At 36.2% G+C, this 10,740-nt stretch overlaps 1 pseudogene across 1 annotated transcript; it reads left to right on the top strand.

Annotated features, from left to right (window-relative positions):
* The first annotated feature begins 838 nt into the window (after nucleotides 1-838).
* On the top strand, nucleotides 839-7,509 carry LOC18436005 (ACT domain-containing protein ACR9-like; annotated as a pseudogene). Its single transcript, XR_016060542.1, has 6 exons — nucleotides 839-1,236; nucleotides 2,148-2,363; nucleotides 2,543-2,648; nucleotides 6,004-6,357; nucleotides 6,485-6,777; nucleotides 7,324-7,509. The product of XR_016060542.1 is annotated as an ACT domain-containing protein ACR9-like (transcript).
* The last annotated feature ends 3,231 nt before the right edge of the window (nucleotides 7,510-10,740 follow it).

Genomic DNA, 10,740 nt, shown 5'->3' on the forward strand with positions numbered 1-10,740 from the left:
GTCACGGATCAACCTGACCTGCAACCAGGCTATCAATTTTTCTAGTCTTCCATGGTCACATGCTCATCATATCTTTACTTGGAAAAATACTTTCTATACAATTTGCCCCAATTTAACTCTTTCTTTCACTTTTTTCCCCAAAATAAACTTTCTATGTAAATACCCCCAAGAAAAAAAGTTCATTTTTTAGACAAAAATGACCTTTTTTTGAACACAAAAATCATTTTGGTCAGATTTCACGTTGGCTTTTGGACCTAGTAGCACATTGTTGGAGCACATAAGTGCTAGACCGCCTTACGACAACTATCGATCCGAAATTGAGTATTGCCACACCACCTTTACATAGTGTCGGAGCCTTGAAATCCTATACGAGATGTTGTCGGACCGCACTTTACACAGTACTGGAGCCCTACTGCCGAACCGCATTTACATGGTGCCGAGCCCACTGTAGTTTGATGGGATAGAGGAGAAAGAGCTGTGGGTAAGGTAAAAATAAAAGAGGGTATTTTAAATATTTTTTTACTTTTATTTTAGTTGGGGATATTTACTTAGAGAGTATAGTTTAGAGAAAAAAGTGAAAACAAATTAGGTTGGGGTTAACTGAGTTGAACGTGATGTCTTGGGGTCTTTTCCCTCAGTATTTTCCTTCTTACCTTTCTTTCTTGGCAAAATAAATTTTTTATAATTAATTCCCTGGATTTTTGGTTAGTTTCTGCTCCACCCAATTAAGAGTGGCGATGTGGACCTATCCGATAGTGCTGAGGTGTACCTAATTGATGACGTGACCGTCTCCAGAAACGGCAGCATACAAAAATAGAAACCTGGAAGCTACTTGGCCGACAGCCTAACCAGAGAGAGAGAAGGTGGTGGTCTCACCCCAAGAGAGCTCTTGCCCTTGGCGTGAGAACCATTGGAAACTGAGAGTGAGAGAGTCTGTTTTGCATTGATGGAAGAACCGGGAGTGCGTAAAGCTCGATTTCGATGTTTTCATGGCTCTGAATCTTCCTATTGACCTGCCTTGAAATTTCCCCCGACTCGAAGTCCAGTGTTAGTTTCTACGGTTTTGGCGCTTTTTCGCTACAATGGAAGTTCCCAACGATGACCTGGTGCTTATACAGCCAAGCCAAAGGCCGGATGAGTCGAGTGTGATCACTGTAAATTGTCCTAATCAAACTGGTTTTGGTTGTGATCTCTGTCGAATTGTGCTCGAATTTGGCCCTAGCATTGTTAGAGGAGGTAGGTTTTATGGCAATGTTGTTGGTTTTGGCCAATTTTTAGGGCTTATATTGTTCCTGTATGTGAAATTTTAGGGTTATATTGAAGGTATTGATGTCGTCCATGGATTTACTGGTTTTTTTACCTAATCTCTCTGCGATTTGATGGTCAACGTAACAAATCCTCTATCTCTCTCTATCTCTATCTCTCTCTTGCACACACAAAAGGTTTGCCTTTTTCCATTTTCAACAAAGCGAGATTATTTACCCTATCAATTCTTTGAAAGCTACTAGTAAATTATGGGATACTTTGTTTTTATTGGATAGCTTTATTATTTAGTGTTGTCATGATAAGTGATTTAGGGTCTCAATATTGCTCCAATTTGCAACTTCTAGATTAATTTTCCTTTTCAACGAAACTATGCCTCATGAATCTGGGAAGGTTGCTTTGTTTCAGAGAAAGCAACTGTGCAACACTTTTTATTTACTTTCTTGGATAATGAAGAATATACTCTCTTATTATCTTATTATGTGCTAAAAGTTCTCACTTTTTTTACACTTTTATTTATATCTACCTATATCTTTTTATGAGTTGATTTGCTTCTTGCTGGTTGTGTCTCATTTTTCAATTGTGAAGTTTTTATAATAAGAAATGCTTTCTTCTACTGTTGAAAATATATTCTTGCTCTCAGACGGCATTGATCCCTGAATTTTCCTTTGAAATTGGTATCCATGGTGGCTTTTTAATTTTTTTTTCATATTTATTTTTGGATTTTCCTTTGTAAATTTGGATATTCTGGTTCAGAAATTTGGATATTCTGATTTAGAATGCTTAGGTTTTGGGGTTTTTTGTTTCATTAGTAGTAGTTCCAGGTTTAGCTCCCCTTCAAGTTCAGTAGTTCATTTATTGTTCTCTTTTACTATTTTTCACAGATGTTTCCACAGATGGTAGATGGTGCTACATAGTGTTGTGGGTTCTTCATAGCTCTGGTCCTTTGAGAGACGTAAAGTGGTCTAGCATCCACAAGAGGCTTTTATATGCATGTCCTCATCCTATTTCGTATTACAATGAACTGTACACCCCACCAAAGCCTTCTTCCATGTTCTTGTTGAAGTTATGTTGTTTGGACAGGTCGGGATTGTTACATGGTAATGCATATTCCTTTTTCTTCGTTGTTTCCCTCTCTTGTTTTTTTCTTTTCCTCTTTCTCTCTGTCTGTCTCTCTTTAATTCTTTTCAAACTGATAAAATATGGCAATTGAGTTGTTTTTTTTTTAAAACCTAATAAAATAATGAATATGTTCATTTTAATTTTTCTTTTTGGGCAGACGTTACTCATGTTCTTTGTGAACTTGAGCTTACAGTTCATAGAGTGAAGGTATCAACGACTCCAGATGGGATAGTTGTTGATCTCTTCTTTGTGACAGATGGCAGGTTAGAGCTTTGCGCCTCTTGGTTTACTTATCTTTCTAATATAATTTGGTAAAACTTGTTTGCTTCCTTAGTGTATACTGGTACTTAGTATGGTTGTTGTCGGTGTCACTGCTTATTGTTTATTTCTCTATCATTACTCTGGAATTACCCCTATGATTACCTCCTCTACTACAATTTGTTCTGTACTTGTATGTGTTTTTTGGAGTTGTTCACGTTCTTGATCTTGGGAAGCTAAACATTGCATAAAACGAAATTTTTTTATTGAAGTGAATACATCAGAGACAAAAGGTTTGAAAGAATGGAAATAAATGGAAAATGACATAAATAATAGGAAATTAGCATATCCAATTTGTGAGTTGGTTTTCTATTTATTTTAAAATCAGACTTTATGGGATTGGCTACATTGTCTATTGAAGATTGAAGTAGGAATACTCCAAATTTAAATCATGATATGTTTAATTGGTATTCTTGAATGCTCATTGTCTTGAGTCTCTTGACATGCACGAATGCTATGACATCATTAATCATTCATATAGTTACCTGAATCGCTTATGAGGTAACGATTCTATTTCGGAATCTCGATTTGGTGTTTCCCAGGTGAAAGTTGATTCTAAAATAAAGGAATCACGTTTCCATGTTTTGCGGAATGAGATTCCACTTAGTTTAGAAATCTCGATTCCTGGATTGCCGTAATCAAGATTCCATATCGAGGACTTTATGATTCTTAGCTACATAAGAATGCGATTTTACTTGTGAGAAACGTTGATTCCAATTTTTTTGGAATTGCGAATCCATGTTGTTTGAAATTCCATATGGCATACATCGTGATTCCTTGCTATACAATAATACGATTCTACTAATGCTAAATGTTTATTCAAAGTATTAAGGAATTGCAAATCCATGTTGGCAGGAAGCAATGTAAGCATAGGGAGAGAAGAAACCCTTTGATGTGTGCTCAATCATGAGTGAGCGCGACATATATGAGAACGTGAGAAAATTTGAAATTGTTGCACACGGCAATAAAATCAAAATTTAAAATATGAGTAATATGTGAGCATGGGGAGAGCAGAAACCCTTCGATGTGTGTTCAATCATGAGTGAGCGCGACATGTATGAGAGCGTGAGAGAATATGAAGGTGTTGCACACTGCAATAAAATCAAAATTTAAAATATAAGTAACATGTTAAATTTTTTATTTTCTCATTTACTAATTTCCATCCTTCATTCCATGTTACTTTTTACGAACTCTTACCAAGAATAACTAATACAAAAAAATATGTTACTTCAAATTTAATAATGTTTGGTAAATGGTTTGGGTACTAAATTACTAATGTAATAATGTTTAATATATGATCGACACAGTCATTTCTTCAAGTTGAATGAGAGGATAAAAATGCTTTTCTTTAAGTAAAATAAGAAGATAATAAGAATATGAGCGAAGTGCCATGTGTGGTGTTTTAGGTTAAATTAATCATTAAATATTAGAGAAATTGACTAAAAATTGAATAACTCAATTTTCAAAAGTCAAAAGACTCAAAACTACATTTAGCAAATACAAATTACTATGTCATGTACTTATTTTATGATTTAAGAAAATGAGATAAAGGGAGTTTGCCCTTGTTCTCAATCCTTGTATGCCGTTGACTAGCTCCAGACCTTGTAGGCATAATAGGATTATCGGTAGATCGAGTCCATTGTATGGGATTGTCCACAAAGATATCATAAAGGTTGACATTAGTACTTGGAGTCTTGGACTGAGTATATACAGACCAAAATTCGATCTTGTAGTAATGGGTAAATTTATATATTTTCTGAATACTTCTCCCATATAGCAGAGGGAATTGGTTCGCGATTCTAGTAAGGGGAGAATCTTGATTCTAATATGAGGAGAATCACGATTTCGAAATGATGAGAATGTTGATTCCAAGTTGATGGGGGCAATGATTATAGAATTTTAGGAATCACGATTCCAGCAATCACCAAAACAAGTGGGGTCATGTGTGATTCCATATAGGTATAAAACGTGATTCCAACATGAAGGGGCATCGATTCATGCAAATAGGAAACACGATTCCTAACTTTTTGAATCGCGATTCTGAAATAGTGACAATCATTTTTCTGAAATTCGAATCGTACGGACAACGATTCCTAGATTCCGATACTTTTGATACACGCGATTCCGCTATTTCGATTCCAGAAATGATTCAAAATCACAGACGTTTCCAACAACTATAATCATGCATACAATCAAGAACAAGTTATTGTGTAATTCTCTGAGTTCTTGTCTAAATGTGATGCTGGATTTTGGAGACGTTGTGCCGTTGACTCAATCTGGTCCACAGTACACTAGCTTGAGGCAATTGTAGCTTCTCTGGTCCTTCAATACTGTTTGTCTTAGATTATGTATATGCTTGAATATGTTTGTCTATTTCTGGAATTTTTGGGAGAATTTATCCTTTCTTGCAAATAAGACCCAAGGGCACTATTATTCACTCACAGGGAAGCATTTCATTCTCACATATTCTTTGTTTCAACATTTCATCTGCCGTACATTGTCTTGCTTTTTATTGGCACCTCTCATTTTTGGAAGTCTATGAGACAAGATAGTCAAGTTCAATACAAACATTGGTATAATGAAATGCATTCTCCGAATTTTAGAATTTGGCTTCATTATCTTCAGGGAAATGACATGCATTTCTCTTCTCCCATACTCTTGTAGGGCCTTAGTCTTAGACCAAATAACTCAATGTTGGCATATTGAGATCAACCACCATCTAACTTCAGAGAGGCTTACTAATTGACTTCCTGCGTCTCCACACCTTCTCATAGGCTAGCAGATACGCAATTTGCTTGATAAGGCTATGACTTCCAAGTACGATTAGCTTCTCGTCAGCAAATTCCGCATACTTAACCTTGGGTAGAGTTTGAAGGGGAAGAAAGGGTTGTTATTTTGAAGGAGAAGGAGACAAAAAAAAGAGAGAAAAGGGTTCGGGGGGTGTTCGGGTTGGTTGGTTCATAGGGTATTAGATAACTTGTATGAATCTGACATTTGCATTTTAGCAGTCATGTGTTCTCCAGACTCTCAGACTTGTATATCTAACCATTTCTCTTCTCTTGGAACTTCTCTTTACTTGTTCATATATGGTTAGATGCAGATATTCATCAGAATAGTCAGTATACTTATTTAAGTGATTATGTGAGTAGAAGATTACAGATTAACTGTTACCTATTGGATTACATTTAGGGTCTTATTGGTCATTTGGTCTTTCTTGGTTATGAGGATTTTTCTAATGAACTAGCACTTAATTTGACAGAAAAATTAGTGGGAGCTAAACTTTGTCAATGGATTTTGTAGAGAGCTTCTGCACACCAAAAAGAGACAGAAGACGCCTGCGAACGCCTAAATGCTGTTCTTGGTGAGTCCTGTATCAGCTGTGAGATTCAATTGGCCGGTCCAGAGTATGAGATCTATCATCGGGGATCTTCATTTCTTCCCCCCACAGTAGCTGAAGAGTTATTTGGCTCTGAGTTATTAGAAAGTGAGGCCCATCAACTAGCTTTACTCCCTGATAGTCTGCGGCAGAAGACGGTCTCTATGACAATGGACAATTCCTTAAGCCCAGCTCATACATTGCTTCAAATTACCACAATCGATCAAAAGGGGCTTCTCTATGACATCATGAGAACTCTAAAAGATTACAATATCCAGGTACCATCCGTCTAAAATCCTGTCACGGGAATGTTTTGATTAAGAATAGATTTACTATTTGGTGATTTTTGAACTTATTTCCTTTCATATGAATACCTAGTTTTTATTGGTTTATTCTGTTGTTTAGATTTCATATAGTCGTTTTAATTCAAACGGGAAAGGTCGCTGTGAGGTGGATCTGTTTGTCTTGCAATTGATGGGAAGAAGATTGTGGATCCTGAGAAGCAGAAAGCCTTATGTTCTCTCTTGAGGATGGAGATGCTTCATCCCTTGCGGATTATGATTATTAGTCGGGGTCCTGATCCTGAGCTCTTGGTGGCCAATCCAGTAGAGTTATCTGGGAAGGGAAGACCTCGGGTTTTCTATGATGTTACCTTTGCTTTGAAAATGCTTGGGATTTGTAATTTTCTGTAAGGACTTGTTCTATTATGCTTTTGTGTCCCCCCCCTCCCCCCTTTTTTTTTGGGAGTTATGGTATTCATAGAAATGGTTATATCAATCTAAGATATCCAATTATCACAATTTTGAATGTTGGATGGTAAAATTTTAGTTACTAGGTCTCTGCATAAGATAATCTTTTTTGGAGGAAATTGGCTCGAGTGTTTGGGATTCCCCCTGGATTTCAACTACAAATCTTTGGGGAATGTATCAATGGTTAAAATATAGTAGTTAAGACAATGAATAATGAAGGTCCATGGTACCTATTTTTTATTTTTCCCAACAAAAGGAGCCAAGTTCCCAATAAATGAGCAAAGGTAACAATAGAAATTGGTGATTGTTTTAAGATTTTTAAGAGTATTAAGTATTTATAACAAAGCAATGAAAGTACAAATATTAATAGAAAAAGGTCATTGTAAAATCCCCTTTCCATCCTTTCCCTAATGCTGCCCCATTTATTGAATTGCTACTTTATGGTTTTGAAGTTGAAGTTAAACTTTGATAATCTCCGTTGTTCTTTTCATGTAGGCTGAAATTGGGAGGCAAGCTCTTTCTGATCGTTAGTGGGAAGTCTACAAGTTTCTCTTGGATGACTGCCAGGAATTCTCTCTCGGAAGTGGTCAAACCAGACATCAGATAGCTGACCGAGTTAGGAGAGCTTTGATGGGTTGGTAAGAAGGGAGGATGATCAAATCTTGCAGCCCCATTGCAGACCTAAGGTGGGTTTTATCCAACAGTTGTGAACTTCTCTTAGCTATAAATAACAGTAAAGATAACTCCTAGTCACATGCCATCTAAGAGTGATAAATTGATGTGTCTACAATGTGATTTGAAATTTTACTGGTTATTGTCGCCATTTATATGTGTTCCTTTAATTCATGGCTGCTTGATTATTCTCTGTGTAATATTCTGTATATTTGGCCCTTGTAAGCTTAAATTTTTGTCATAATTCACCTCTTCTTTTATTTCTGTTGTGTTTTTCATTTATTGTTTTCTTGGCAAAAGGGATACATGAGTGTGAGAACGGGAGAGGAGGGTCTGTGGCTTTCCATTTTCGGAATTGTGTTTTTGTATTCGTATATGCATCAGATTCGTGAAAACTAAAATATAATTGGATTGGTATCTGCTAAATTACCATGGTCTTTTTTCAATGTCATGACTACTGGAATCTAGCAAGCCATACTCTCAGACAAATTTGGAAGTAAACGTAGCTAGTCGTGTGTCCTGAAATACAAATTCAACTGTTAATAAGAAGGTATTTCTTTTGCACTAACATATTCTCCGCATATGTCTAGTGTGATCCGTTGTTGAAAGTTGAGGCCATTGTTGTGGTGATTTGGCACCCATCATTTTGCAAGTTTTACTTTTGTCTCTTCAATTGTGATAAATTCTGCATAGGGTGAGTATTCAGTGTCAACATGGATTTGAATTATTATCATAGTCAATGATTTAGATAAGGACAAGAAAATGGCAATAAGATTGTTTATTCTATGACAACATCCATCTGATTTAGATAAGATCCTTTCTATTTCGTTTTGCTCTTTTGACAACTTGCTCCCATTATTTTATCCTTTACCATTGGCTCATGATATGGTGGTAGGCAAGATTGCTTAATCTGAAGTTTTTTACTGTATTCTCAGTCTAACTTCAACTTTGTGCAAGTTGCATTGCTGCTTCAATTTTATTTCTTAATTGGCAGAGCCGTAGAGGCGGTTGTGGTTCATAGCTGTTGAAACCTCTGTGCTGGATGAGCTAATGTCCTTGTTTGGTTATTGGCTTATCCCAGTGGAGTTATGAGATCGAGAGTTGATCCTCGACTGTTGCAAGGGAGCCTGATGGCCCAATTACCAATTATGAAGAATGGAGAGGGCGGCAAAAAACTGAGCTTGCAGGAAGTTGATATGTATATCATCATCATCATCATCATTGTTAGAGTTTTTTTTCAATTATTTGGGATCTCATCATCATCATTGTTAGAGCCTTTTCTCAACTATTTAGAATTGAAATAGATATGGATATGATAATATAAATATGCAGCACTTATTTTTCCGGTGTCCCATCTCTCTTCATGATACAGCTGTTAGAGGCACACGCCCCCTCTCTCCCTCCCTCCGCGAGACAATGCAAGCTGTACAGTGGGACCAAGTTGTGAATGACTCCCATTTGTTTGTTGTTGTCTCCCAACTTTAGGGATAAAATTTTATGGAATTATTAGAAAAGACATTGTTTGGATAAAATTTGGAAGGTGGGTCTCTAGTCAACACCTTGGTAGGGTCACGTGAGTCCAACATCAGCTGTGGATTATGGGGGTGTGTTTAGGCACACAAGGCAGGTACCATGTACACGAGACTCGAGGGTACCAAACCGGTAACCCTCTCAATATAACACCTCACATTCAAATTCTTTTGCAGTGTTTTTTTGAATGGAAATGTATATAATGAGATCATATATATTTTATATTTTTTTATGGGTGCTGTTTGTATAGGCCCGAGGATCTAAACAATCAAAGTAAAGCGCACCTTCAAATAATGTTAAAAAATGTGATTTCAATACTCTAAATTTTTGTTATAGCCTTAAAATATATTATCTTTAATTATGACATTTAAAGCTTCAAAAATAGATTGAGTAGTTCTATGAAAATTTGAAAATCTTGAAAATGGATGACGGTCCAAAATTCATGATAAGATGTACTATTTTCAAAACTTGAAATCTATTTTTTTCTCGTCGATGCATCTTGATGTCAGATGATCAATTTGCGGATATTGAGGCATCAAAACAACCTCTTCTAGTGAAATTTTTGAGTTGGGTTTAAATTTGATTGTTTAGAGCCTCGGCTTGATATAAACTTTTCCTATTTTTTACTTAGAAAAGTCCCAATCATCATCGGATTTAGATTTGAAACCGGGTAGTTGAAGATGTGTTATTTTTTAGCACAAAGTTTAAAACAAATTTCTTGAATATTGTGACTTTTTTATCTATTAAATTCATATCTAATGGCTAATAAATTGGTCTAATTGTATACAACCTTTGATTGAATATGGTTTTGGGGCACTATACTGCTTTAAGTTCATCTCAAGTGCCTGATATGACCAATGTAGGGCTGGGGTATACCGTCTCTTTGTTCAGTGTATGGAGCTTCAGTGCACACCCCATTTGCTTTGAAGGTGCCAAGTTTTCTATCATTTGTTATACGGTTGGTGATGCAATTTTGTAATGACCAAGGGCTACTATTTGGCGTAAAATGGAAGATAACCTGTATTACTTAATCAACGAGTATACTACGGTCCTGTGGGTGCGTATTGTACGATTGCTCCTTCAGGCAAAAGACTTGTTTAGAAGATCCTTTTTATCCAAAACTTTGGGAACTGGTTAGAAAGTCATTACATGATTATACTATAAAAAAAAAAAAAAAATTGAGTCTGGTAATACTAGGATCTCAGCCTTCAAAACTTTGGGGGTTGCTATTTGATCTTGAGGCATTGTTTTTTTTCAAGCTCTTAGGGAATGAAATTTCGAAATGCTTTTTATTAAGTATAGCATATGGGTTAAAGAGGTTACATCTTAAAGTTTGGGGTCCTAAAATACTCCTAGATTGAGTTTCACATGAGGGTGTAAATAGACATTATATGCTCCTTGAGAAGGATGAAATCTTTAATAAGACCATTAAGGTTGAGATGTCACTCTCGAGAGAGTAAAGGCTTGCCCAACTGAACTTTAGAATATTTAGGTTTGGAGGTCACTATCGAGGGAGTAAAGGCCTACCAAACCGAACTTTAGAATATTTAGCAACGAACTAAATTTTCATCCTTGCGGGGGTGGTTAACTATAGTTAAATCTTTCTCAGTGAATTTGCATATTGACCAAATGTCTCCATGCATATGCAACGTTCTCTTGTGAAAGTTATTGAGAGAATGATGAGAAACTTTCTTCGGGGTTTTTGTTATG

The sequence above is a fragment of the Amborella trichopoda genome, chromosome 8 (genome assembly GCF_054954075.1).
Source record: "Amborella trichopoda isolate Santa Cruz 75 chromosome 8, AtrichopodaSantaCruz75HAP2 v2.0, whole genome shotgun sequence".
NCBI classification, from domain to species: domain Eukaryota; kingdom Viridiplantae; phylum Streptophyta; class Magnoliopsida; order Amborellales; family Amborellaceae; genus Amborella; species Amborella trichopoda.